The 27,096-nt window shown below is 44.7% G+C and overlaps 2 long non-coding RNA genes across 2 annotated transcripts; both read left to right on the top strand.

Annotated features, from left to right (window-relative positions):
• Positions 1-1,254: 1,254 nt before the first annotated feature.
• On the top strand, positions 1,255-3,670 carry LOC141583319 (uncharacterized). Its single transcript, XR_012515986.1, has 3 exons — positions 1,255-1,295; positions 1,991-2,015; positions 3,620-3,670. It is a non-coding gene; the product is annotated as an uncharacterized LOC141583319 (long non-coding RNA).
• A 1,863-nt stretch (positions 3,671-5,533) lies between these two features.
• Positions 5,534-9,260, top strand: LOC141583314 (uncharacterized). The gene is made up of 3 exons (XR_012515982.1): positions 5,534-5,585; positions 6,084-6,108; positions 9,194-9,260. It is a non-coding gene; the product is annotated as an uncharacterized LOC141583314 (long non-coding RNA).
• Positions 9,261-27,096: the final 17,836 nt, after the last annotated feature.

The following is a 27,096-nucleotide window of genomic DNA, read 5'->3' as shown; positions in this document are numbered from 1 at the left end:
CAGACTATCTATCTCTCCTTTGGGTGGTTATGGTAGTTGCTTCCTTTGAAGGCATTTGTCCATTTCATCTAAGCTAGAAAATCTGTGGGCATAGAGCAGGCATCCCCAAACTTTTTACACAGAGGGCCAGTTCACTGTCCCTCAGACCATTGGAGGGCCGCCACATACTGTGCTCCTCTCACTGACCACCAGTGAAAGAGGTGCCCCTTCCTGAAGTGCGGCGGGGGGGCCAGATAAATGGCCTCAGGGGGCCCCATGTGGCCCACGGGCTGTAGTTTGGGGACGCCTGGCGAAGACACTTGAAACTCGCCAGTGGCCTGCTTGGTTCTCTTCCAAGGGTACTGCGCTTCCTGTCAATCCTTCTGTAAATGTTTTTAATAAAGTTTCACTCCTACACTAAAAAAAATTGCAGGCATAGATTTGTTGAACTTATTCTGTTGTTATTTTCTTAATGTTCATGGGATCATCAGGAATATTAGTTATATTATTTGTAAATTGTGTCTTCTGTCTTTTCTTTGTGATTAGCCTGGCTGGAAGTTTACCAATTATATTGATCTTTTCTAAGAAGCACCTTTTGGTTTTGTGTTCTTTTTAAATTAATTCTATTACATTGATTTCTGCAACTACTGCTATATTTTGGGGGGGGGGGGTTGCCTGGTTTACATTACACTACACTTTTTTCTCTAGTTTCCTAAGGTGGAAAGTCAGACATCTGGATATGGATTATTTTTAGTTTACTGCACAGAATTGTGAATGGCACTAATGCCACTGAAGTGTGCACTTGATTATCAAAATAATAAATATTATGTATTTTGGCCACAATAATGATTTTAAAGCCAATAAAATGGATGATAAGTGCAGGAGGAACATATGTAGACCCAGGAAAGATGAATGACATAACATTTCAAGAACAAAAAAAAATGGACATTTACCAGGCCTCAAAATGCACAGGGGGATGATGGGACACTGTCCTGGAATCACCAGCGCATTTGTGTGTCGCCCTGTGTGAACACTGCCTACTTCACAGTGGTGAGGGGGCCAGAGAACCAGGCCCTGATCTGTGGCTTTCCTGATGGTCTTATTTACCTTCCCTCTTCACCAGGAATGGCGTCCCAGTGGCAGCCAAGTTTCTGTTCTTAACCTACCTCCTTCACATACACCGGCCCCCTGTCCCCAGCACCCCAGGCTGCCTAAGGGAGTCCTTCAGCGGAACAGACATGCTGACAGTTACTCTGTGTTTCCTAGATCACAATAAACAGGAGCCTTCATCTGAGGCTACCCCAGGCATTCACATGGTAAGTTCTTTTGTCTAAGATGGAAATTTTGTTACTCTTGCTTTTTAAAAATTTTATTTGATTTGACATATGAAAATCTTAACAAGTACATTATAGATGACTTACAGAATTTTTTAGTGGGAAAATGTGAGGGTTCATTACCAGGTAAGAAATGACCTCAGATGACATTCTTAGATAACACCTTCAGTTAGGAACTGTATGGCAGCAAGCATTTTTTTTTAGGGGAAATCATTCTTCTTAAATAATTGTAACTGTACAACCAAAACAGTCTTGAAACTTGCCTAAAAATCTTGTGCCTTTCCAGTATTATGTTGTAGGCTTTAATTTGCAGTCATTGCCTCAACCACTGTCTCCCATATGCTTTTCTTTTTTCCCCATATGCTTTTCTAATGCCAACAAGTAAAGAAAAGATCTATATGGTGAAACCCAATCTCTACTAAAAATAGAGAAATTAGCCAGGCATGGTGACCAGCAGCTCTCATCTCAACTACTGGGGAGGCTGAGGCACAGCAGGTTCACTCGAGCCCAGGAGTCAGAGGTTGCAGTGAGCCTAGTTTCTGACACTGCACTCCAGCGTGGGTGATAGAGTGAGATTCCATCTCAAGAAAAGAAAAGAAAAGAAAGAAAAACCCAATGCATACAGGACACAGCATGGTCTTAGCCTTATACTGTTTTTATTTCTTCTCTAAATGCAGGTGGATACAGCCACACAGACAAGCAGTACGTATTCTGGGATCACCCTGATGCTAAGGAAAAATTCTAGTGTTGAGAAAGGTGACACTTCCTTGCCCCCTTTTTCTGGAGAGCCACTCTGTTTTGAATTTCCTGCCAGAAATGAGTTTCAAGCAGTTTTGCCTTAAAAATTGTAGAATCCAGTCAAGAAATGGGACCATCTACTCTAGTGCCTGGAAGGAACAGTGCGTTTAGATAGAAGAGGGTGGTTGGTGTGCATCAGGGTTGGTAAGTATGGAGGATAGAGTCAATGCGGAGTGATTGTGACTGTCTCTGCAAGTTTGTGTGCTTTACCCAAGAAAACATGTTCTCATGTGCAAAGCACAACACAAAGATTAATATTCTAAAAACAAAACTTAATCACCACTCTATTTTTCCATAAATCAATCCATTCATTCTCCACCATAGCTGTAGCTGAAGGTGAGTTTAATATCCCCAGTCCTCATATGAAGATGATGTAGAGATGATTTTTTTTAAACTTTTGCTCACCTAAATGGAAATGGCAAAGATAAACTCGGGAATAGGTGGGAGACTGATGCTCTGGGCTGCTAGTTTGAAGTTATCACATGGCCCTGGTGTCACTTGTCAGAAGATCCTAGCATCTATGCGTGTTTGTGGAGGTATGTTGGCCTATAAAGATCTCAAGCACTGTGAATCACAGTAGAATGTTCTCAATGGTCAGGTGACCCAGAGTGTGAGTAGGTTCGTTGTACAGTGGACTTTGGTGTGGTCATTAATATGAAACACACAGAGACAGCTGCCAGGTCATTGGTCTTAAGTGATGGGCTATTTCTTAGTTGCTGGTGAAAAAAGGAGAACACATAGGGACATATCCTGTTGTATTTAGTGACATCGTCATCATGAAAACTAGAAATGCTCTAATTCAATAGTACACATACCCAAGACACAGCACCCAAAAAGATCTCAAGGAGAACTTTGGCTGTTAGCCTGATGCCAACCTCCTCTGCTGGATTCTACTGCACAGCTAGGTTAGAGGGGATCAGCGCCCCACCTGCTGCCACTCGTGAAGGGCTGTCCCAGTCCTGGAACCAGTGTGAGCATCAGCAGCAATGGACCCCATATCACGCCCAAGTGGTGATGAAAATAAAGGTAAAAACACAAATATCACCAGCTGAGTAGGGGTTATCTTTAAATGATAGGCTAATTGACTTACCAACTTTTGGCTTAACTTTTAAAACAAAGGGTTAATAAATACAATAGCAAATGTTGGCTAGAATTTGATATTCTATCTGAAAGTACAAAATCTTTCAGATGGGGCAATAGCCAGAGCAGCACCATTTGTGGATTCTAGGAGAAAATGACCCTATAAGGGATGAAGAAGGGAGGGCAAAATAGCTTAGGTCAGATTAGAAAGGAAGAGCCCTGAGAAGCTACAGGGAAGCACAGTCTACCATGTGTGCTGTTCTGTGGCTATTTAATACTGTGGTGGTCTGGAGCTACAAACCCAAAGGCCCAGATTCCCTTTCTTTCTGCTCCTGTCCTTTCCCTCCTTCACCAACATTATGGCAGGCCGCTGAATAGTTAATGAGCAACACCGCCAAAGTGCTGATGGTCACTTTGCATCCTTCTAGGGACTGCTCTTCAGCAGGAAGACACTTCCGTGAACGCTGCAGAGGGCCAGGTAAAATGGGATATGCATGACCGGCCACAGGATGTGTCTGAGTGAAACAGTTGCTTTCTTGACTTTATCTTCTTGAATTAGAATCAGAGAATCTTATATAAGATGTGAGAATTTTACAGTATAAACTGTACGTGACTTACAGAATTTCCCTTGTTGGAGGAGTTTTGAGTGACAGTCCCTTCTTGACTGAGAATCGATTTAACAGTGGGAGAAAATGATAGCATCAACCACACACTGTGAGGTCGCAAGTTTTTGCTTTACCTGGTCTGTTTTCTTTTGCGACAAAAATCACTTAATGGCCAAGCAATGTTGTTGGAAGGAAACATCAGCCAAAAAAACCTTGTCCTTAGCATGAGTCGGTTTGCCCTGTTCTTTTTGGTTTCATTGGTTCAACACCGGTTTCCATCTTGTTTTTTAATGTCACCAAGTGCAGGCAAGTCAGGACACAGCATGGTCTGATGCTCACAGCAATTTATTTTCTGTCATTACAGGAAGCTGCAGGACTGCAGCAAGCAGGTAAGTATTGGGGAACCAACGTCATACTGATGAGTAATCCAGAAGATGAGGAATGTGGCAGTGTCTCACTGGCTTTCCTGTAGTCAGGCAGCCTGAGTTGAGCTTCCTGTTGTAAATGAGGACTTAGACAGTGATGGGAGAAATGATTTTTCCAGATAAGACACAATGGCCACATTCTGCAGTCCCTGGGAGCAACTGCATTCTCTGAAGGTGGGGTGGGATCTTGTCCGTGGGGATGGCCCACATCTTTGTGAATTCATGTGGTGCCATGGTCACTGTGTCTTGGAGTGTGGGTGTTGGTTTCTGTACATACACATCCCCAGATTTGCTAGTGTTCACATTCTCCACAGGGATTCTCATCACTGTTGCAGTCTTAGTATAGGTACAGGAAAAAATCAACTTGTAAGCTTATGATGTGTGCACTTGATTGCATGCAAAGGACACTTTAATTAACCTAAAAGAAATTCTGTCAACAACAAGGCTGATTCCAAAGGCATACCAAAAGAACAGAGCTGTGTCAGGATCTCTGCTAATTTTATTTTTTTCATTCACGATTCCCTACTCTATTTGGTTTTCAAATAAACCTCACCTGTTTACAGGCCTTCCTATTTCCTCCTGGCATTGCAGTGGCTCACTCTAGCCATTTCCATTCTTCACAGGCCTTTTATACCAAAGCCCTCAGAATCAATCATCCGTGGCCCATCTTGAGCAGGGAGAGTGGGCTGGGACTCCTTTCTGTGCATTTAGACCCCGGTACAGCCTCATGCTATGGCCAGTTCTGTTGGGAAAGTGATAAGGCAGGAGCCTGAAGGCAGGGTTAGGTTGAAATCACAACAGCGTTCTTCACTGGGGCCTGATACTGCCCAGCAGCTAACGTGGCCCAGAATAGATAGTGCCCAGGTCATGCAGAGTTTGGGCCTTTTTTCCCTCAGCCTAGTCATGGTTGCTGTGTGCTCAGCTCAGAAACACAGCAATGAGAAGAGAACAAAGGAGTCTTCCCAGGGGCAGGGTGAGCAGAGTCACAGCCAGAGCACCACGACCTGTGGATTGCGGGTGGAAATGACTTTGAATGCGATGAAGAAGGGATGGCAAGATGGCTAAGGTCAGCTTAGAAAGGAGGAGACCTGAGAAGCTGCAGGGAAAAATAGCCTGCCCAGTGTCATGTGCTGTGTTTGCGATGGACTCTTTCATGTGGTGGTGGCCTGGAGCTACAGACCCAAAGGCCCTGATTCCCGTTTCTGCTCCTGTCCTTTTCCTGCCACCCTCCTCCTACCCCACATCATGGCATGCCCCTGAATTGCTAATGAGCAACAACATCAAGGTGCTGACGGTCGCTTTTTATCCTCCTAGGGCCTGCTCTTCAGCAGGAAGACACTTCTGGGGATGCTGCAGAGGACCAGGTATAATGGGATATGAATGTTGGGCCACATATTGTGTCTGAGTGAAACACTTGCTTGCTTGACTTTATCTTCTCAAATTAGGATCAGAGAATCTTATATAAGATAGGAGGATTTTACCATATAAATTGTAGATGACTTACAGAATTTCCTTGGTTGGGGGAGTTTTGAGCGAGAGTCTCTTCTTGACTGAGACTTGATTTAAGAGAGTGGGAGAAAATTACAGCATCAACCACACACTGTGTGGTCTCAAGTTTTTTGCCTTAGCAAGTCTGTTTTCTTTTTGGGACAAAAATCACTTAATGGCCAAGAAACATGGTTGGAAGGAAACATCGTCCAAGAAAAGCTTGTCTTTAGCATGAGTCGGTGTGCTCTGTTCTTATTTTGGATCTCTCTGATTGAACACTGGTTTCCGTCTAGTGTTTTAATGTCACCAAGTGCAGGAAAGTCAGGACACAGCATGGTCTGATGCTCACAGCAATTTATTTTCTGTCATTACAGGAAGGTGTGGGACTGCAGCAAGCGGGTAAGTATCGGGAACTAATGTCATACTGATGAGTGATCCAGAAGATGAGGAATGTGGCACTGTCTCACTGGTTTTCCTGTAGACAGGCAGACTGAGTTGAGCTTCCTGTTGTGAATGACGAATTAGGCAGCGATGGGAGAATTGATTTTTCCAGATAAGGAACAACGGCCACATTCTGCAGTCCCTGGGAGCAACTGCATTCTCTGCAGGTGGAGTGGGATCCTGTGCACGGGGCTGGCCCAGGTTTTGAGAATTCATGCGGTGCCATGGTCACTGTGTCTCGGAGTGTGTGTGCTGGTTTCCATATATACATATCCCCAGATTTCCTAGTGTTCACATTCTCCACAGGGATTTTCATCACCATCGTAGTCTTACTATCAGCAAGGAAAAAACTTGTAAGCTTACAATGTATGCAGTTGATTGCATGCAAAGGACACTTTAATTAACCCAAAAGAAGTTCCATCAACACCCAGGCCAATTCTCAAGGTGAACCAAAAGAACAGAACTGTGTCAGGGTCTCTGCTAACTGTATTTTTTCATTTACTAATCCCTGCTGTGCTTGGTTTTCAAATAAACCTCACGTGTTTATAGGCCTTCCTGTTTCCTCCTGGCATTGCAATGGCTCACTCTAGCCATTTCTGTTCTTCACAATCCTTTTCTACCAAAGCCCTCAGAATTGATCATCTGTAGCCCATCTTGAGTAGGGAACATGGGCCAGGGCTCCTTTCTCTGCATTTAGACCCTGGTACAGCCTCATGCTATGGCCAGTTCTGGTGGGAAACTCAGAACAGAGGAGCCTGCAGTCAGGGTTACGGTGAAATCACCCCAACTTTCTTCACTGAGGCCTCATACTCCCCATCAGCTAATGTGGCCCAGAATAGATTGTGCCGAGGTCATGTGGAGTTCCGGCATTTTCCACCTCAGCCGAGTTGTGGTTCCTGTGTTGTCAGCACAGAAACACAGCAGCGTGAAAGGAGAACCACGTGGTGTGCACAGGGTATGAGAGGCCGGGTGAGCACTTGCCATCCTAGTAAGATGAAGGGTGGGCATGCATTTCAGGTGGGGCAAAACAAATATGGCTGTGGAACTGCAGAGGCTCTGTGAGGTCCCCGTTGAACCCACTCTTGACAAAGGTTCTTGTTTACCTCTGAAGGCGCTTGGAAAAACCAGTCAAAGCAGTGGGTTTTCTTTAAATATGAATATCAACTGAGCCAAAGTATAGCTTGAGTTCTTTTCTTGGAGTATACATTTGGTGGAAACTTATTGTATATAAATCGACTTTGATGGTTGTATGGGTGTCAGTACCTATCCTACATTTTAAAACACTGAGGCTTCTGTGATTGTAAAATGTTTTACGTTAACCTCAGAAGCCATCTCCTCATAACCCAATTCCCCTAGTCCTCTTTAATCTCTAGAATATTCTTTGCTGTTTTTGTTGTTGTTGTTGTTGTTATTGTTGTTTGGTACACAGTGGGCTTTCTGCTGTGAGTGATTAAAGCTTGAGATCAGAGTTAGCAACATTATGGCTCTAAAAATTCATAGACAGCTGCGCAGGTTGCTCTATGAGAGAGAGAGCAGACTACGGCCTTGGCCTGGGTCTGCCAAGAAAAATGATTTAGAGAAATAGAAGGAAGGCGTGAGGGCAGCAAAGCCATGAAGGTGGAGGGGAAACAAAGGTGCAACATTAGGAGGGTGAGTTCTACACCATCACTTGAGCACAGCCGGAATGTTCAAACCTCATCTGAAGGCAGAGGTGAGATCCGACTTCATGGCGGGCCTGAATGGTGGGCATCTTCCTAAAAGCCTCAAAAGAGGAGCTACTTTGTTTCTTGTCTTCTCCATGTTTCTGTGTGTTGATGCAGGGGCACCACCAGAAATTACTGAGACAGTGAAATGGAGTGAGTTTATGAAATGTTCAACTTAGCCCAGAAATCAACGATCAGCAGGGGTGAACTTGAGGGTTAGGCCAGACACTTTAGGGTAGTTGCCCGGCTTGATCTCCCTGTGGTGACAAAGAATAACTTCTGGCAGTCACCTGACAGGTGGTCCTTGTGTAGCTAGATTCTTCTGCACAGCTGGGTTAGAGAGGATCAGTGTCCCACCTTCTGCCCCTCACGAAAGGCTGTCCTAGTCCTGGAACCAGTGTGAGTATGATCAGCAACGGACCTCATGTAACACAGATGAGTTGATGGAAATAAAGAGTGGAAAGACAAATATTACATGCTAAGTAGGGGTTTTCTTCAAATGATAGGATCATTGAATATTTTCATATTTTGTTTTAACTTTTTAATAAGGATTAATATATCACTGTTAGCTCTTAAAAATTGTTAGAAAGTGTAAATAAATAAATAAATACCATAGCATATGTTGGCCAGAATGTAGTATTGCCTCTGAATCAAGGTTGTTCCTTATCAAGTACAAAACGTTAGAGATGGAGTCATAGCCAGAGTCACACTACTTGTGAATTGTGGGAGGAAATGACTTTGGAAGAAATGAATAAGGGAGGGCAAGATGGCTCAGGTCAGATTAGAAAGGAGGAGCCCTGAGAAGCTGCTGGGAAACATCACCTGCCCTGGGTGGTGTGCCATGTTTGAGATGGACTATTTCACATTGTAGTGACCTGGAGCTACAAACCCAAAGGCTCTGATTCCCTTTCTTTTCTGCTCTTGTCCTTTCCCTGTGACCCTCCTTCTTCACCCACATCATGGCATGCCCCTGAATTGTTTTTTTTTTTTTTTTTTTTGAGACAGAGTTTCACTCTTGTTACCCAGGCTGGAGTGCAATGGCGCAATCTCGGCTCACTGCAACCTCTGCCTCCTGGGTTCAGTCAATTCTCCTGCCTCAGCCTCCTGAGTAGCTGGGATTACAGGCACACACCACCATGCCCAGCTAATTTTTTGTATTTTTAGTAGAGACGGGGTTTCACCATGTTGACCAGGATGGTCTCGATCTCTTGACCTCATGATCCACCTGCCTCGGCCTCCCAAAGTGCTGGGATAACAGGCTTGAGCCACCGCGCCCGGCCCCCTGAATTGTTAATGAGCAACACCACCAAGGAGCTGATGGTCACTTTGCATCCTTGTAGGGCCTGCTGTTCAGCAGGAAGAACCTTCTGGGGACTCTGCAGAGAACCAGGTAAAATGGGATATGAATCTAAGGGGTCTCAGTGAAACAGTTACTTTCTTGACTTTGTCTTCGAGAATTAGGATCAGAAAATCTTATATAAGATATGAGATTTTTGCCATATAAATTGCAGAAGATTTACAGAATTTCCTTGGTTAGGGGAGTTTTGAGCGACAGTCTCTTCTTGACAGAGACTCGATTTAAGACAGTGAGAGAAAATGACAGCATGAACCACACACTGTGTGGTCACAAGCTTTTTGCCTTAGCAAGTCCATTTTCTTTTTGGGACAAAAATCACTTAATGGCCAAGCAATATTGTTGGAAAGAAACATCGTCCAAGAAACCTTGTCTTCAGCATGAGTTGGTGTGCTCTGTTCTTTTGGGTTTCTTTGACTGCAGAAAACTCAGGACACAGCATGGTCTGATGCTCATAACAATTAAGTTTCTGTCATTACAGGAAGCTGTGGCACTGCAGCAAGCCGGTAAGTGTTGGGGAACCCCTGTCATAGCGGTGAGTAATCCAGAAGATGAGGAATGTGGCACTGTGTCGCTGGCTTTTCTGTAGACAGGCAGGCTGAGTTGAGCTTCCTTTTGTGAAAGCGGATGTAGGCAGCCATGGAAGAAATGATTTTATGAGATAAGGAACAACGGTCCCATTCTACAGTCCCTGGGTGCACCTGTGTTCTCTGAATGTGGGGTGGGATTCTGTGCATGGGACCGGCCCAGGTCTTTTGTGAATTCATGCAAAGCCATGGTCAGTGTGTCTCGGGGTGTGTGTTTTGGTTTCCATACATATAGATCCCCAGATTTTCTGGTATTCGTGTTCTTTACAGGGATTTTATCAGCACCGTATTCTTACTATAGTCACAGAAAAAGGTCAACTTGGGAGCTTATGATGTGTGCAGTTGATTGCATGCAAAAGACACTTTAATTAACCCAGAAAATGTTCTGTCCATGCCCAGGCCAATTCTCAAGGCATATGAAAAGAACAGAATGATGTAAGGATCTCCGCTCATTTTAATTTTTTCATTCCCAATTTCCTGCTGTGCTTGGTTTTCAAATAAACCTCATCCATTTACAGGCTTTTCTGTTTCCTCCTGGAAACAGAAATGGCTCACTCCAGCCATTTCCATTCTTCTCAAGCCTTTTCCACCAAAGGCCTCAGAATTGATTGATTGTCCACAGCCCATCTTGAGCAGGGAGAGTGGGCCGGGGCTCATTTCTGTGCAGTTAGACCCTGGTACAGCCTCATGCTATGGCCAGTTCTGGTGAGAAATGGGGAAGAGTGGAGCCTGCAAGCAGGGTGAGGGTGCAATCACCCCAACTTTCTTCATTGAGACCTTATACTGCCCATCGGCTAATGTGGCCAAGAATTGAGAGTGCCAGGGATATGTGGAGGTCCAGACTTTTCTCCCTCAGCCTAGTCCTGGTTGCTCTGCTCAGCTCAGGAACACAGGAAAGAGAGGTGACAGCCATGTGGTTTGCAGAGGGTCTGAGAGGCAGGGTGAGCAACTTGCCTTCCTATCAGGATGGACGGTGGTCATGCCTTGCAGGTTTAGAAAAAGAAACATGGCTGTGGAACCGCAGAGGCTCCATGAGGTACCCATTGCACGCACTCTTGAGAAATGTTCGTGCTTTCCTCTGAAGGCCCTTGCAAACAACAAGGGGAAGCATTGGGCTTTGGTTAAATATGAGTATCTGCAGAGCCAAAGTATAGCTTGAGTTTCTTCTAGGAATATGCATTTGGTGGAAACTTATTTTCTGTAAATTGGATTTGATAGCTGTGTAGGGATAAGTATTTACTCCACATTTTAAAACCCTGAGGCATTTGTGATTTTAAAATGTTTCTCACTAACCTCAGAAGCCATCTCCTCATTACCTCATTTCCCTATTCCTCTTTAATCCGTAGAAAATCCTTTGCTTTCGTTACATGTTGTTGTTGTTGTTGTTATTGTGGATGTTGTTGTTTGACATCCAGTGGGCTTTCTGCTGTGAGTGATTAAAGGTTGAGATGAGCGTTAGCAACATTGAGGCTCTAAGAATTCATAGACAGCTGCCCAGCTTTCTCTGTGAGAAAGAGAGAGCAGGCTGTGGCCTTGGCCTGAGCCTGCCAGGAAACATGATTTAGAGGAATAGAAGGAAGGAGTGAGGGCAGCAAAGCCATGAAGGTGGAGGGGAGGCCAAGGTGCAACATCAGGAGAGTGAGTTCTACACCATCACCTGGACCCTGCTGGAATGTTCAATCCTCATCTGAAGGCGGAGATGGGCTCTGACTTCGTGGCCAGTCTGAATTTCAGCTATCATTCTAAAAGCAGGGAGAGAGGAGCAGCTTTGTGTCTTGTCTTCTCCATGTTTCTGTGTGTTGATGGCAGAGTCCCGGCCAATAATTAGTGAGACAGTGAACAGAAGTGTGTTCTTGAAATGGACAGCTTGGCCCAGAGACGACATGATCAGTAGGGACAAACTTGAGGGTCATGCCAGACACTTGAGGGTAGTTGCCTGGCTTGATCTCCCTGTGGTGGCACAAAGAGTAGCTTCTGGCGGTGACCTGACTGGTCATCCTTGTGTAGCTAGATTCTTCAGCACAGCTGGGTTAGAAGGGATCACTGTCTCACCTTGTGCCACTCAAGAAAGGTTCCAGTCCTGGAGCCTGTGTACGAAAAGAACAGAATGATCAGCCACACACCCCTTGGAACACCCATGAGCTGATGAAATAAAGAGTGGAAAGACAAATACCACATGCTGATTAGGGATATTCTTGAAGTGATAGGATCATTGAGCATTTTCATATTTCAGATTAACTTTTTACTTAGGATTAGTAAATACAATAGCACTATTATCTTACAAAATAAAATTGTTAGAAAGGAAATATAAATAAGTAAATGAATATATAAATAAATACTGTACCATATGTTGGCCAGAATGTAATATTGTCTCTGAAGCAAGGTTGTTCCTTATCAAGTACACAATCTTGTAGGTGGGGTGATGGCCAGAGCAGCACCACTTGTGAATTGTGAGAGAAAATGACTTTGCGAGGGATGAAGAAGGGAGGGCAAGATGGCTCAGGTCAGATGGTCCTGAGAAGCTGCAGGAAAGCAGTGCCTGCCCTGGGTGGTATGCCATGTTTGAGATGGACTATTTTACATTGTGGTGGCCTAGAGCTACAAACCCAAAGGCCCTAATTTTCTTTCTTTTCTGCTCCTGTCATTTTTCTTCCACCCTCCTCCCTCACCCAAATCATGGCATGTCCCTGAATTATCAATGAGCAATGCCACCAAGTTGCTGATGGTCACTTTGCATCCTTCTAGGGCCTGCTCTTCAGCAGGAAGACACTTCCGTGGATGCTGCGGAGGACGAGGTACAATGGGATGTGATTGTCAGGCCGCAGGATGTGTCTGAGTGGAACAGTTGCTTTCTTGACTTTATCTTCTTGAATTTGGATTAGAGAATCTTATATAAGATATGAGAATTTTGCCATATAAACTGTAGATGACTTACAGAATTCCCTTGGTTGAGAGAGTTTTGAGTGAGAGTCTGTTCTTGACTGAGACTCGATTTAAGATGGTGGGAGAAAATGACAGCATCAACCACACACTGTGTGGTCACAAGCTTTTTGCCTTAGCAAGTCTGTTTTCTTTTTGGGACAAAAATCACTTAATGTCCATGCAACATTGTTGGAAAGAAACATCGTGCAAGAAACCTTGTCTTTAGCATGAGTCAGTATGCTCTGTTCTTCTTTTGGGTTTCTTTGAGTGCAGTAAAGTCAGAATACAGCATGGTCTGATGCTCATAACAATTTATTTTCTGTCATTACAGGAAGTTGTGGCACTGCAGCAAGCCGGTAAGTGTTGGGGAACCCCTGTCATAGCGGTGAGTAATCCAGAAGATGAGGAATGTGGCACTCTTGTCACTGGCTTTTCTGTAGACAGGCAGGCTGAGTTGAGCTTCCTGTTGTGAAAGCGGATGTATGCAGCCATGGGAGAAATGATTTTACCAGATAAGGGACAATGGTCACATTCTGCAGTCTTACAGTGCACCTGCGTTCTCTGAACGTGGGGTGGGATCCTGTGCATGGGACTGGCCCAGGTCTTTTTGGAATTCATGCAGAGCCATGGTCACTGTGTCTTGGGATATGTGTTTTGGTTTCCATACATACAGATCCCCAGATTGTCTAGTATTCACCTTCTCCACAGGGATTTTATCTGCAGTCCATTCTTATTATAGGCACAGGAAAAAGTCAACTTGGGAACTTAACAATGTGTGCAGTTGATTGCATGCAAAAGACACTTTAATTAACCCAGAAAAATGTTCCGTCCATGCCCAGGCCAATTCTCAAGGCGTACCAAAAGAACAGAACTGTGTGAGGATCTCTGCTCATTTTATTTTTTTCATTGAAAATTCCCTGCTGTGCTTGGTTTTCAAGTAAACTTCATCCATTTACAGGCTTTCCTGTTTCCTCCTGTCACTGGAGTGGCTCACTCTAGCCATTTCCATTCTTCACAAGCCTTTTCCACCAAAGCCCTCAGAATTGATCGTCCATAGCCCATCTTGAGCAGGAAGAGTGGGCCAGGGCTCTTTTCTGTGCATTTAGACCCTGGTACAGCCTCATGCTATGGCCAGTTCTAGTGGGAAACTGAGAAGAGAGAAGCCTTCAAGCAGTGATAGGGTGAAATCACCCCAACTTTCTTCACTGAGGCCTTATACTGCCCATCGGCTAATGTGGCCAAGAATAGAGAGTGCCAGGGATATGTGGGGTTCCAGCCTTTTGTCCCTCAGCCTAGTCTTGGTTGCTGTGTGCTCGGCTCAGGAACACAGCAAAAAGACAGCTACGTAGTTTGCACATGGTCTGAGAGACAGGGCAAGCACTTGCCTTCCTAGCAGGATGGAAGTGGTCATCCCATGCAGGTTTAGAAAAAGAAGCATGGCTGTGGAACCGCAGAGGCTCCATGAGGTTCCCGTTGAATCCACTCTTGAGAAATGTTCTTGCTTTCCTCTGAAGGTCCATGCAAACAAGAGAAAGCAGTGGGTTTTGTTTAAATATGAATATCTGCTGAGCCAAATTATAAATTGTGTTTTTTCTTGGAACATGCAATTAGTGGAAACATATTGTATTTAAATCAAATTTGATAGCTATGTAGGTGTCAGTACTTACCTCACATTTTAAAACACTGAGGCATTTGTGATTTTAAAGTGTTTCTCATTAACCTCAGAAGCCATCTCCTCATTACCTCATTCCCCTATTCTTGTTTAATCCCTAGAAGATTCTCTGCTTTTGTTACATTTTGTTGTTGTTTTTGATGATGTTGTTTGATACCCAGTGGGCTTTCTGCTGTGAGTGATTCAAGGTTGAGATGAGCGTTAGCAACATTGAGGCTCTAAGAATTCATAGACAGCTGCCCAGCTTTCTCTGTGACAAAGAGAGAGAGCAGGCTGTGGCCTTGCCTGAGCCTGCCAGGAAACATGATTTAGAAGAACAGAAGGAAGGAGTGAGGGCAGCAAGCCATGAAGGTGGAGGGGAAACCAAGGTGCAACATCAGGAGAGTGAGTTCTACACCATCATCTGGGCACTGCCAGAATGTTCCAGCCGCAGGTGAAGGCAGAGTTGAGCTCCGACTTCATGGCTGGCCTTAATGGTGGACATCTTCCTAAAAGCCTGGAAAAAGGAGTTGCTTTGTGTCTTTTCTTCTCCATGTTTCTGTGTGTTGATCTTAGGGGCACCAGTGGAAAGTAATGAGACAGTGAACAGGAGTGTGTTCCTGAAATGTTCAACTAGGCCCAGAGAGGACATGATCAGCAGGGATGAAGTTGAGGGTTAGGCCAGACACTTGAGGGTAGTTGCCCGGCTTGATCTCACTGTGGTGGCACAATGAATACCTTCTGGCGGTCATCTGACAGTGGTCCTTGTGTAGCTAGATTTCTCTGCTCAGCTGGGTTAGAGCGGATCAGCATCCACCTTGTGCCATTCAAGAAGGGCTGTCCCAGTCCTGGAGCCTGTGTGAGTATGATCAGCAACAGACCCCGTGTAACACACACGAAGTGATGAAAATAAAGTCTGGAAAGACAAATATCACATGCTGATTAGGGATATTCTTGAAGTGATAGGATCATTGAGCATTTTCATATTTTGGCTTAATTTTTACTTAGGAGTAGTAAATATAATAGCACTATTATCTTATAAAATAAAGATTGTTAGAAAGGAAATATAAATAAATAAGTAAATTGTTAAATACCATAGCATATGTTGCCCAGAATGTAATATTCCTCTGAAAGAAAGGTTGTTACTTATCAAGTATACAATCTGGTAGGTGGGGTGATGGCCAGACCAGCACTACTTGTGAATTGTGACAGGAAATGACTTTGCAAGGGATGAAGAAGGGAGGGCAAGATGGCTCAGGTCAGATGGTCCTGAGAAGCTGCAGGGAAACATCTCCTGCCCTGGGTGGTGTGCCATGTTTGAGATGGACTGTTTTACATTGTGGTGGCCTGGAGCTACAAACCCAAAGGCCCTGATTTTCTTTCTTTTCTGCTCCTGTAATTTTCCTGCCACCATCCTCCCTCACCCAAATCATGGCATGTCCCTGAATTGTCAACGAGCAATGCTACCAAGTTGCTGATGGTCACTTTGCATCCTTCCAGGGCCTGCTCTTCAGCAGGAAGACACCTCCATGGACGCTGCAGAGGACCAGGTAAACTGGGATGTGATTGTCAGGCCACAGGATGTGTCTGAGTGGAACAGTTGCTTTCTTGACTTTATCTTCTTGAATTGGGATCAGAGAATTTTATATAAAATACATGAGAATTTTGCCATATAAACTGTAGGTGACTTACAGAATTCCCTTGGTCGAGAGAGTTTTAAGTGAGAGTTCCTTCTTGACTAAGACTCGATTTAAGACAGTGGAAGAAAATGACAGCATGGACCACACACTGTGTGGTCACAAGCTTTTTGCCTTAGCAAGTGTGTTTTGGGACAAAAATCACTTAATGTCCAAGTGACATTGTTGGAAAGAAACATCGTCCAAGAAAACTTGTCTTCAGCATGAGTCGGTGTGCTCTGTTCTTTTGGGTTTCTTTGACTGCAGAAAACTCAGGACACAGCATGGTCTGATGCTCATAACAATTTATTTTCTGTCATTACAGGAAGCTGTGGCAGTGCAGCAAGCCGGTAAGTGTTGGGGAACCCCTGTCATAGCGGTGAGTAATCCAGAAGATGAGGAATGTGGCACTGTGTCGCTGGCTTTTCTGTAGACAGGCAGGCTGAGTTGAGCTTCCTGTTGTGAAAGCAGACGTAGGCAGCCATGGAAGAAATGATTTTATGAGATAAGGAACAACGGTCCCATTCTACAGTCCCTGGGTGCACCTGTGTTCTCTGAACGTAGGGTGGGATCCTGTGCATGGGACCGGCCCAGGTCTTTTGTGAATTCATGCAGAGCCATGGTCAGTGTGTCTCGGGGTGTGTGTTTTGGTTTCCATACATGTAGATCCCCAGATTGTCTAGTATTCACGTTCTCCACAGGGATTTTATCAGCACTGTATTCTTACTATAGTTACAGGAAAATATCAACTTGGGAGCTTATGATGTGCGCATTTGATTGCATGCAAAAGACACTTTAATCCAGAAAATGTTCTGTCCATGCCCAGGCCAATTCTCAAGGCGTACCAAAAGAACAGAATGGTGTGAGGATCCCTGCTTATTTTAATTTTTTTCATTCCCAATTTCCTGCTTTGCTTGGTTTTCAAATAAACCTCATCCATTTACAGGCTTTCCTGTTTCCTCCTGTTACTGGAGTGGCTCACTCTAGCCATTTTCATTCTTCATAATCCTTTTCCACCAAAGCCCTCAGAATTGATTAATTGTCCACAGCCCATCTTGAGCAGGGAGAGTGGGCGGGGCTCCTCACTGTGCATTTAGACTATGGTACAGCCTCATGCTATGGCCGGTTCTGGTGGGAAACTGAGAAGAGAGGACCTGCAAGCAGGATTAGGGTGAAATCACCCCAACTTTCTTCTTTGAGACCTCATACTGCCCATCGGCTAATGTGGCCAAGAATAGAGAGTGCACGGGATATGTGGAGTTCCAGCCTTTCCTCACTCAGCCTAGTCCTGGTTGCTGTGTGCTCGGCTCAGGAACACAGCAAAGAGAAAAGACAGCCATGTGGTTTGTGCACGGTCTGAGAGGCAGGGTGAGTACTTGCCTTCCTTGCCAGATGGACGGTCATCATGCCTTGCAAGTTTAGAAAAAGAAACATGACTGTGGAACCACAGAGTCTCCATGACGTCTCCGTTACACCCACTCTCGAGAAATGTCCTTGTTTTCCTCTGAAGACCCTTACAAACAACAAGGGAAAGCAGTGGGCTTTGGTTAAATATGAGTATCTACAGAGCCAAAGTATAGCTTGAGTTTCTTCTAGGAATATGCATTTGGTGGAAACTTATTTTATATAAATTGGATTCGATAGCTGTGTAGGGATAAGTATTTATCCCACATTTTAAAACCCTGAGGCATTTGTGATTTAAAATGTTTCTCACTAACCTCAGAAACCATCTCCTCATTACCCAGTCCTCCTATTCCTCTTTAATCCCTAGAAAATTCTTTGCTTTTGTTACATTTTGTTGTTTGTTGTTGTTTTTTTTGATGTTGTTGTTTGGCACCCAGTAAGCTTTCTGCTGAGTGATTCAAGGTTGAGATGAGCGTTAGCAACATTGAGGCTCTAAGAATTCATAGACAGCTGCCCAGCTTTCTCTGTGAGAAAGAGAGAGAGCAGGCCTTGCCTCAGCCTGCCAGGAAACATGATTTAGGGGAATAGAAAGAAGGAGTGAGGGCAGCAAAGCCATGAAGGTGGAGGGGAAACCAAGGTGCAACATCAGGAGAGTTGAGTTCTACACCATCACATGGGCATGACTGGAATGTTCAAGCCTCATCTGAAGGCGGAGATGGGCTGTGACTTCATGGCTGGCCTGAATATTGGCCATCATTCCAAAAGCAGGGACAGAGGAGCAGCTTTGTTTCTTGTCTTCTCCATGTTTCTGTGTGTTGATGGCAGGATCCCCACCAACAATTAGTGAGACAGTGAACAGAGGTGTGTTCTTGAAATGGACAGCTTGGCCCAGAGACGACATGATCAGTCGGGACGAACTTGAGGGTCATGCCAGACACTTGAGGGTAGTTGCCTAGCTTGATCTCCCTGTGGTGGCACAAAGAGTAGCTTCTGGCAGTCAGCTGACAGGTGGTCCTTGTGTAGCTAGACTCTTCTGCACAGCTGGGTTAGTGAGGATCGGCATCCCACCTTGTGCTACTCAAGAAAGGCTGTCCCAGTCCTGGAGCCTTTGTGTGTATGATCAGCCACAGACCTTATGTAAAACACATGACGCGATGAAAATAAAGAGTGGAAAGACAAATACCACATGCTGATTAGGGATATTCTTGAAATGATAGGATCATTGAGCATTTTCATATTTTGATTTAATTTTCTACTTAGGATAAGTAAATACTATAGCACTATTATCTTATAAAATAAAAATTCTTAGAAAGGAAATATAAATAAGTAACCAAAAAAATAAATAAATACCATAGCATATGTTGGCCTGATTGTAATATTGTCTGTGAAGCAAGGTTGTTACTTATCAAGTACACAATCTTGTAGGTGGGTGATGGCCAGAGCAGCACCACCTGTGAGAGGACAGGACTTTGCAAGGGATGAAGAAGGGAGGGCAAGATGGCTCAGGTCAGATAGTCCTGAGAAGCTGCAGGGTAACATTGCCTGCCCTGGGTGGTGTGCCATGTTTGAAATGGACTGTTTTACCTTGTGGAGGCCTGGAGCTACAAACCCAAAGGCCCTGATTCCCTTTCTTTTCTGCTCCTGTAATTTGCCTGCCACCCTCTTCCCTCACCCAAATCATGCATGTCTCTGAATTGTCAATGAGCAATTCCTCCAAGTTGCTGATGGTCACTTTGCATCCTTCTAGGGCCTGCTCTTCAGCAGGAAGACACCTCCATGGACGCTGCAGAGGACCAGGTAAACTGGGATGTGACTGTCAGGCCACAGGATGTGTCTGAGTGGAACAGTTGGGATTAGAGAATCTTATATAAGATATAATAATTTTGCCATATAAACTGTAGATGACTTACAAAATTCCCTTGGTTGAGGGTGACTTCAGTGAGAGTCCTTTCTTGACTGAGACTCGATTTAAGACAGTGGGAGAAAATGACAGCATCGACCACACACTGTGTGGTCACAAGCTTTTTGCCTTAGCAAGTCTGTTTTCTTTTTGGGACACCAATCACTTAGTGTCCAAGCAATATTGTTGGAAAGAAACATCGTCCAAGAAACCTTGTCTTTAGCATGAGTCGGTGTGCTCTGTTCTTTGGGATTTTTTGAGTGCAGGAAAGTCAGGACACTGCATGGTCTGATGCTCATAACAATTTATTTTCTGTCATTACAGGAAGCTGTGGCACTGCAGCAAGCCGGTAAGTGTTGGGGAACCCCTGTCATAGCAGTGAGTAATCCAGATGAGGAATGTGGCACTGTCACTGGCTTTCCTGCAGACAGGCAGGCTGATTTGAGCTTCCTGTTGTGAAAGTGGATGTAGGCAGCCACGGGAGAAATGATTTTTACCAGATAATGGACAACAGTCACATTCTGCAGTCCCTGGGTGCACCTGCGTTCTCTGAACGTGGGGTGGGATCCTGTGCATGGGACCGGCCCAGGTCTTTTGTGAATTCATAAAGTGCCATGGTCAGTGTGTCTCGGGGTGTGTGTTTTGGTTTCCATACATAACAGATCCCCAGATTGTCTAGTATTCACATTCTCTACAGGGATTTTATCAGCACTGTATTCTTACTATAGTCACAGGAAAAGGTCAACTTGGGAGCTTCCAATGTGTGTAGTTGATTGCATGCAAAAGACACTTTACTTAACCCAGAAAATGTTCTGTCCATGCCCAGGCCAATTCTCAAGGTGCGGTAAAAGAATAAAACGGTGTGAGGATCCCTGCTTATTTTAATTTTTTCATTCCCGATTTCCTGCTGTGCTTGGTTTTCAAATAAACCTCATCCATTTACAGGCTTTCCTGTTTCCTCCTGTCACTGGAGTGGATCACTCCAGCCATTTCCATTCTTCACAAGCCTTTTCCACCAAAGCCCTCAGAATTGATCATCCATAGCCTATCTTGAGCAGGGAGATTGGACGGGGCTCCACTCTGTGCATTTAGGCTATGGTACAGCCTCATGCTATGGCCAGTTCTGTTGGGAAACTGAGAAGAGTGGAGCCTGCAAGCAGGGTTAGGGTGAAATCACCCCAACTTTCTTCATTGAGGCCTTATACTGCCCATCGGTTAATGTGGCCAAGAATAGAGAGTGTTAGGGATATGTGGAGGTTCAGCCTTTTCTTTCTCAGCCTAGTCCTGGTTGCTGTGTGCTCGGCTCAAGAACATAGCAGAGAAAAGACAGCCACGTGGTTTGTGCGCGGTCTGAGAGTCAGGGTGAGTACTTGCCTTTCTAGGAGGATGGACAGTGGTCATGCCTTGCAGGTTTAGAAAAAGATACATGGCTGTGGAACTGCAGAGGCTCCATGAGGTCCCTGTTACACCCCCTCTTGAGAAATGTCCTTGCTTTCCTCTGAAGGCCCTTGCAAACAACAAGGGAAAGCAGTGGGCTTTGGTTAAATATGAGTATCTGCAGAGCCAAAGTATAGCTTGAGTTTCTTCTAGGAATATGCATTTGGTGGAACCTAATTTACTATAAATTGGATTTGTTAGCTGTGTAGGGATGAGTATTTATCTCACATTTTAAAACACTTAGGCATTTGTGATTTTAAAATGTTTCTCACTAACTTCAGAAACAATCTCCTCATTTTCCAGGCCTCCTATTCCTCTTTAATCCCTAGAAAATTCTTTGCTTTTGTTACATTTTGTTGTTTTTGTTGATGTTGTTGTTTGACACCCAGTGGGCTTTCTGCTGTGAGTGATTCAAGGTTGAGATCAGCGTTAGCAACATTGAGGCTCTAAGAATTCATAGACAGCTGCCCAGCTTTCTCTGTGAGAAAGAGAGCAGGCTGTGGCCTTGCCTGGGCCTGCCAGGAAACATGATTTAGGGGACTAGAAGGAAGGAGTGAGGGCAGCAAAGCCATGAAGGTGGAGGGGAAACCAAGGTGCAACATCAGGAGAGTGAGTTCTGCACCATCACAGAATGTTCAATCCTCACCTGAAGGTGGAGATGGGCCCTGACTTCATGGCTCGCCTGAATATAGGCCATCAGTCTAAAAGCAGGGACAGAGGAGCAGCTTTGTTTCTTGTCTTCTCCATGTTCCTGTGTGTTGATGGCAGGTTCCCCACCAACAATTAGTGAGACAGTGAACAGAAGTGTGTTCTTGAAATGCTTCAGGTTGGCTGAGAGATGACATGATCAGTAGGGATGAACTTGAGGGTCAGACCAGACACTTAAGGGTAGTTGTCCAGCTTGAGCTCCCTGTGGTGGCACAAAGAGTAGCTTCTGGTGGTCACCTGACAGGTGGTCCTGATGTAGCTAGATTCTTCTGCACAGCTGGGTAAGAGAGGGTCAGCGTCCCACCTTCTGCCACTCAAGAAAGGTTGTCCCAGTCCTGGAGCCTTTGTGAGTATGATCAGCAACAGACCCCATGGAACACCCATGAGGTGATGAAAATAAAGAGTGGAAAGACAAATACCACATACTGATTACGGATATTCTTAAAATGATAGGATCTTTGAGCATTTTCATATTTTGGTTTCACTTTTTACTTAGGATTAGTTAATACAATAGCACTATTATTTTATAAGACAAAAATTGTTAGAAAGGAAATATAAATAAGTAAATAAATGTATAAATAAATACCATAGCATATATTGGCCAGAATGTAATATTGTCTCTGAAGCAAGGTTCTTCGTTTTCAAGTACACAGTCTTGTAGGTGGGGTGATGGCCAGAGCAGCACCACTTGTGAGAGGTAAGGACTTTGCAAGGGATGAAGAAGGGAGGGCAAAATGGCTCAGGTCAGATAGTCCTGAGAAGCTGCAGGGTAACATTGCCTGCCGTGGGTGGTGTGCCATGTTTCAGATGGACTGTTTTACCTTGTGGTGGCCTGGAGCTACAAACCCAAAGGCCCTGATTCCCTTTTTATTCTACTCCTGTCATTTTTCTGCCACCCACCTCCCTCACCCAAATCATCGCATGTCCATGAATTGTCAACAAGGAGCACCACCAAGTTGCTAATGGTCACTTTGCATCCTTCTAGGGTCTGCTCTTCAGCAGGAAGACACTTCCATGGACGCTGCAGAGGATGAGGTAAATTGGGATGTGATTGTCAGGCCACAGGATATGTCTGAGTGGAACAGTTGCTTTCTTGACTTTATCTTCTTCAATTGGGATCCGAGAATCTTATATAAGATATGAGAATTTTGCCATATAAACTGTAGATGACTTACGGAATTCCCTTGATTGAGAGAGTTTTGAGTGAGAGTCCCTACTTGACTGAGACTCGATTTAAGACAGTGGGAGAAACTGACAGCATGAACCACACACTGTGTCGTCACAATCTTTTTGCCTTAGCAAGTCTGTTCTCTTTTTGGGACAAAAATCCCTTAATGTCCAAGTGACATTGTTGGAAAGAAACATCGTCCAAGAAACCTTGTCTTTAGCATGAGTCGGTGTGCTCTGTTCTTCTTTTGTGTTTCTTTGAGTGCAGGAAAGTCAGGACACAGCATGGTCTGATGCTCATAACAATTTATTTTCTGTCATTACAGGAAGCTGTGGCACTGCAGCAAGCCGGTAAGTGTTGGGGAACCCCTGTCATAGTGGTGAGTAATCCAGAAGATGAGGAATGTGGCACTCTTGTCACTGGCTTTTCTGTAGGCAGGCAGGCTGACTTGAGCTTCCTGTTGTGAAAGCAGACGTAGGCCACCGTGGAAGAAATGATTTTACCAGATAAGAAACAACGGTCACCTTCTGCAGTCCCTTGGTGCACCTGTGTTCTCTGAACGTGGGGTGGGATCCTGTGCATGGGACCGGCCCAGGTCTTTTGTGAATTCATGCAGTGCCATGGTCACTGTGCCTCGAGGTGTGTGTTTTGGTTTCCATACATATAGATCCCCAGATTTTCTAGTATTCACACTCTCCACAGGGATTTTATCAACACTGTATACTTAATATAGTCACAGGAAAAGGTCAACTTGGGAGCTTACGATGTGTGCAGTTGATTGCATGCAAAAGACACTTTACTTAACCCAGAAAATGTTCTGTCCATGCCCAGGCCAATTCTCAAGGTGCAGTAAAAGAATAAAACGGTGTGAGGATCCCTGCTTATTTTAATTTTTTCATTCCCAATTTCCTGCTGTGCTTGGTTTTCAAATAAACCTCATCCATTTACAGGCTTTCCTGTTTCCTCCTGTCAATGGAGTGGCTCACTATAGCCATTTCCATTCTTAACAAGCTTTTTCCACCAAAGCCCTCAGAATTGATGATCCACGGCCCATCTTGTGTGGGGAGAGTGGGCTGGGGCTCATATCTGTGCAATTAGACCATAGTACAGCCTCATGCTATGGCCAGTTATTGTGGGAAACTGAGAAGAGAGGGCCTGCAAGCAGGATTACGGTGAAATCACCCCCACTTTCTTCATTGAGACTTTATACTGCCCATCGGCTAATGTGGCCAAGAAAAGAGAGTGCACGGGATATGTGGAGGTCCAGCCTTTCCTCTCTCAGCCTAGTCCTGGTTGCTGTGTGCTCGGCTCAGGAACACAGCAAAGAGAAAAGACAGCCATATGGTTTGCACAGGGTCTGAGAGGCAGGGTGAGTACTTGCCTTCCTTGCCAGATGGACGGTCGTCATGCCTTGCAAGTTTAGAAAAAGAAACATGACTGTGGAACCACAGAGTCTCCATGAGGTCTCCGTTGCACCCAATCTTGAGAAATATTCTTGCTTTCCTCTGAAGGCCCTTACAAACAACAAGGGAAAGCAGTGGGCTTTGGTTAAATATGAGTATCTGCAGAGCCAAAGTATAGCTTGAGTTTCTTCTAGGAATATGCATTTGGTGGAAACTTATTTTCAATAAATTGGATTTGATAGCAGTGTAGGGATAAGTATTTATCCCACATTTTAAAACCCTGAGGCATTTGTGATTTTAAAATGTTTCTCACTAACCTCAGAAACCATCTCCTCATTACCCAGTTCTCCTATTCCTCTTTAATCCCTAGAAAATTCTTTGCTTTTGTTACATTTTGTTGTTTGTTGTTGTTGTTTTTGATGTTGTTGTTTGGCACCCAGTAAGCTTTCTGCTGAGTGATTCAAGGTTGAGATTAGCGTTAGCAACATTAAGGCTCTAAGAATTCATAGACAGCTGCCCAGCTTTCTCTGTGAGAAAGAGAGAGAGCAGGCTGTGGCCTAGCCTGAGCCTGCCAGGAAACATGATTTAGGGGAATGGAAGGAAGGAGTGAGAGCAGCAAAGCCATGAAGGTGGAGGGGAAACCGAGGTGCAACATCAGGAGAGTTGAGTTCTACACCATCACATGGGCATGACTGGAATGTTCAAGCCTCATCTGAAGGCGGAGATGGGCTGTGACTTCATGGCTGGCCTGAATATCGGCCATCATTCTAAAAGCAGGGACAGAGGAGCAGCTTTGTTTCTTGTCTTCTCCATGTTTCTGTGTGTTGATGGCAGGTTCCCCACCAACAATTAGTGAGACAGTGAACAGAGGTGTGTTCTTGAAATGGACAGCTTGGCCCAGAGACGACATGATCAGTCGGGACGAACTTGAGGGTCAGACCAGAAACTTAAGGGTAGTTGTCCAGCTTGAGCTCCCTGTGGTGGCACAAAGAGTAGCTTCTGGTGGTCACCTGACAGGTGGTCCTGATGTAGCTAGATTCTTCTGCACAGCTGGGTAAGAGAGGGTCAGCGTCCCACCTTCTGCCACTCAAGAAAGGTTGTCCCAGTCCTGGAGCCTTTGTGAGTATGATCAGCAACAGACCCCATGGAACACCCATGAGGTGACGAAAATAAAGAGTGGAAAGACAAATACCACATACTGATTACAGATATTCTTAAAATGATAGGATCTTTGAGCATTTTCATATTTTGGTTTCACTTTTTACTTAGGATTAGTAAATACTATAGCACTATTATCTTATAAAAATTATTGGAAAGGAAATATAAATAATCAAGTAAGCAGAAAAATAAATACCATAGCATATGTTGGCCTGATTATAATATTGTCTGTGAAGCAAGGTTGTTACTTATCAAGTACACAATCTTGTAGGTGGGTGATGGCCAGTGCAGCACCACCTGTGAGAGGACAGGACTTTGCAAGGGATGAGGAAGGGAGGGCAAGATGGCTCAGGTCAGATAGTCCTGAGAAGCTGCAGGGTAACATTGCCTGCCCTGGGTGGTGTGCCATGTTTGAAATGGACTGTTTTACCTTGTGGTGGCCTGGAGCTACAAACCCAAAGGCCCTGATTCCCTTTCTTTTCTGCTCCTGTAATTTGCCTGCCACCCTCTTCCCTCACCCAAATCATGCATGTCTCTGAATTGTCAACGAGCAATTCCTCCAAGTTGCTGATGGTCACTTTGCATCCTTCTAGGGCCTGCTCTTCAGCAGGAAGACACCTCCATGGACGCTGCAGAGGACCAGGTAAACTGGGATGTGACTGTCAGGCCACAGGATGTGTCTGAGTGAACAGTTGCTTTCTTGCCTTTACATTCTTGAATTTGGATTAGAAAATGTTATATAAGATATGAGAATTTTGCCATGTAAACTGTAGATGACTTAAAGAATTCCCTTGGTTCAGGGAGATTTCAGTGAGAGTCCCTACTTGACTGAGACTCGATTTAAGACAGTGGGAGAAAATGACAGCATCGACCACACACTGTGTGGTCACAAGCTTTTGCCTTAGCAAGTCTGTTTTCTTTTTGGGACACCAATCACTTAGTGTCCAAGCAATATTGTTGGAAAGAAACATCGTCCAAGAAACCTTGTCTTTAGCATGAGTTGGTGTGCTCTGTTCTTTGGGATTTTTTGAGTGCAGGAAAGTCAGGACACTGCATGGTCTGATGCTCATAACAATTTATTTTCTGTCATTACAGGAAGCTGTGGCACTGCAGCAAGCCGGTAAGTGTTGGGGAACCCCTGTCATAGTCGTGAGTAATCCAGATGAGGAATGTGGCACTCTGTCACTGGCTTTCCTGCAGACAGGCAGGCTGATTTGAGCTTCCTGTTGTGAAAGTGGACGTAGGCAGCCATGGGAGAAATGATTTTTACCAGATAATGGACAACAGTCACATTCTGCAGTCCCTGGGTGCACCTGCGTTCTCTGAACGTGGGGTGGGATCCTGTGCATGGGACCGGCCCAGGTCTTTTGTGAATTCATGCAGTGCCGTGGTCAGTGTGTCTCGGGGTGTGTGTTTTGGTTTCCATACATATAGATCCCCAGATTGTCTAGTATTCACATTCTCTACAGGGATTTTATCAGCACCGTATTCTTACTATAGTCACAGGAAAAAGTCAACTTGGGAGCTTATGATGTGTGCAGTTGATTGCATGCAAAAGACACTTTAACCCAGAAAATGTTCTGTCCATGCCCAGGCCAATTCTCAAGGCATACCAAAAGACCAGAATGGTGTGAGGATCCCTGCTTATTTTAATTTTTTCATTCCCAATTTCCTGCTGTGCTTGGTTTTCAAATAAACCTCATCCATTTACAGGCTTTCCTGTTTCCTCCTGTCACTGGAGTGGCTCACTCCAGCCATTTCCATTCTTCTCAAGCCTTTTCCACCAAAGCCCTCAGAATGGATCATCTATGGCCCATCTCGAGCAGTGAGAGTGGGCCTGGCTCCTCTCTGTGTAGTTAGACTATGGTACAGCCT

This window comes from Saimiri boliviensis (assembly GCF_048565385.1).
Source record: "Saimiri boliviensis isolate mSaiBol1 chromosome 19 unlocalized genomic scaffold, mSaiBol1.pri SUPER_19_unloc_3, whole genome shotgun sequence".
Lineage (NCBI taxonomy): Eukaryota > Metazoa > Chordata > Mammalia > Primates > Cebidae > Saimiri > Saimiri boliviensis.
The sequence above is the reverse complement of the archived record's forward strand: the minus strand, read 5'-3'. Positions and strand labels throughout refer to the sequence as shown.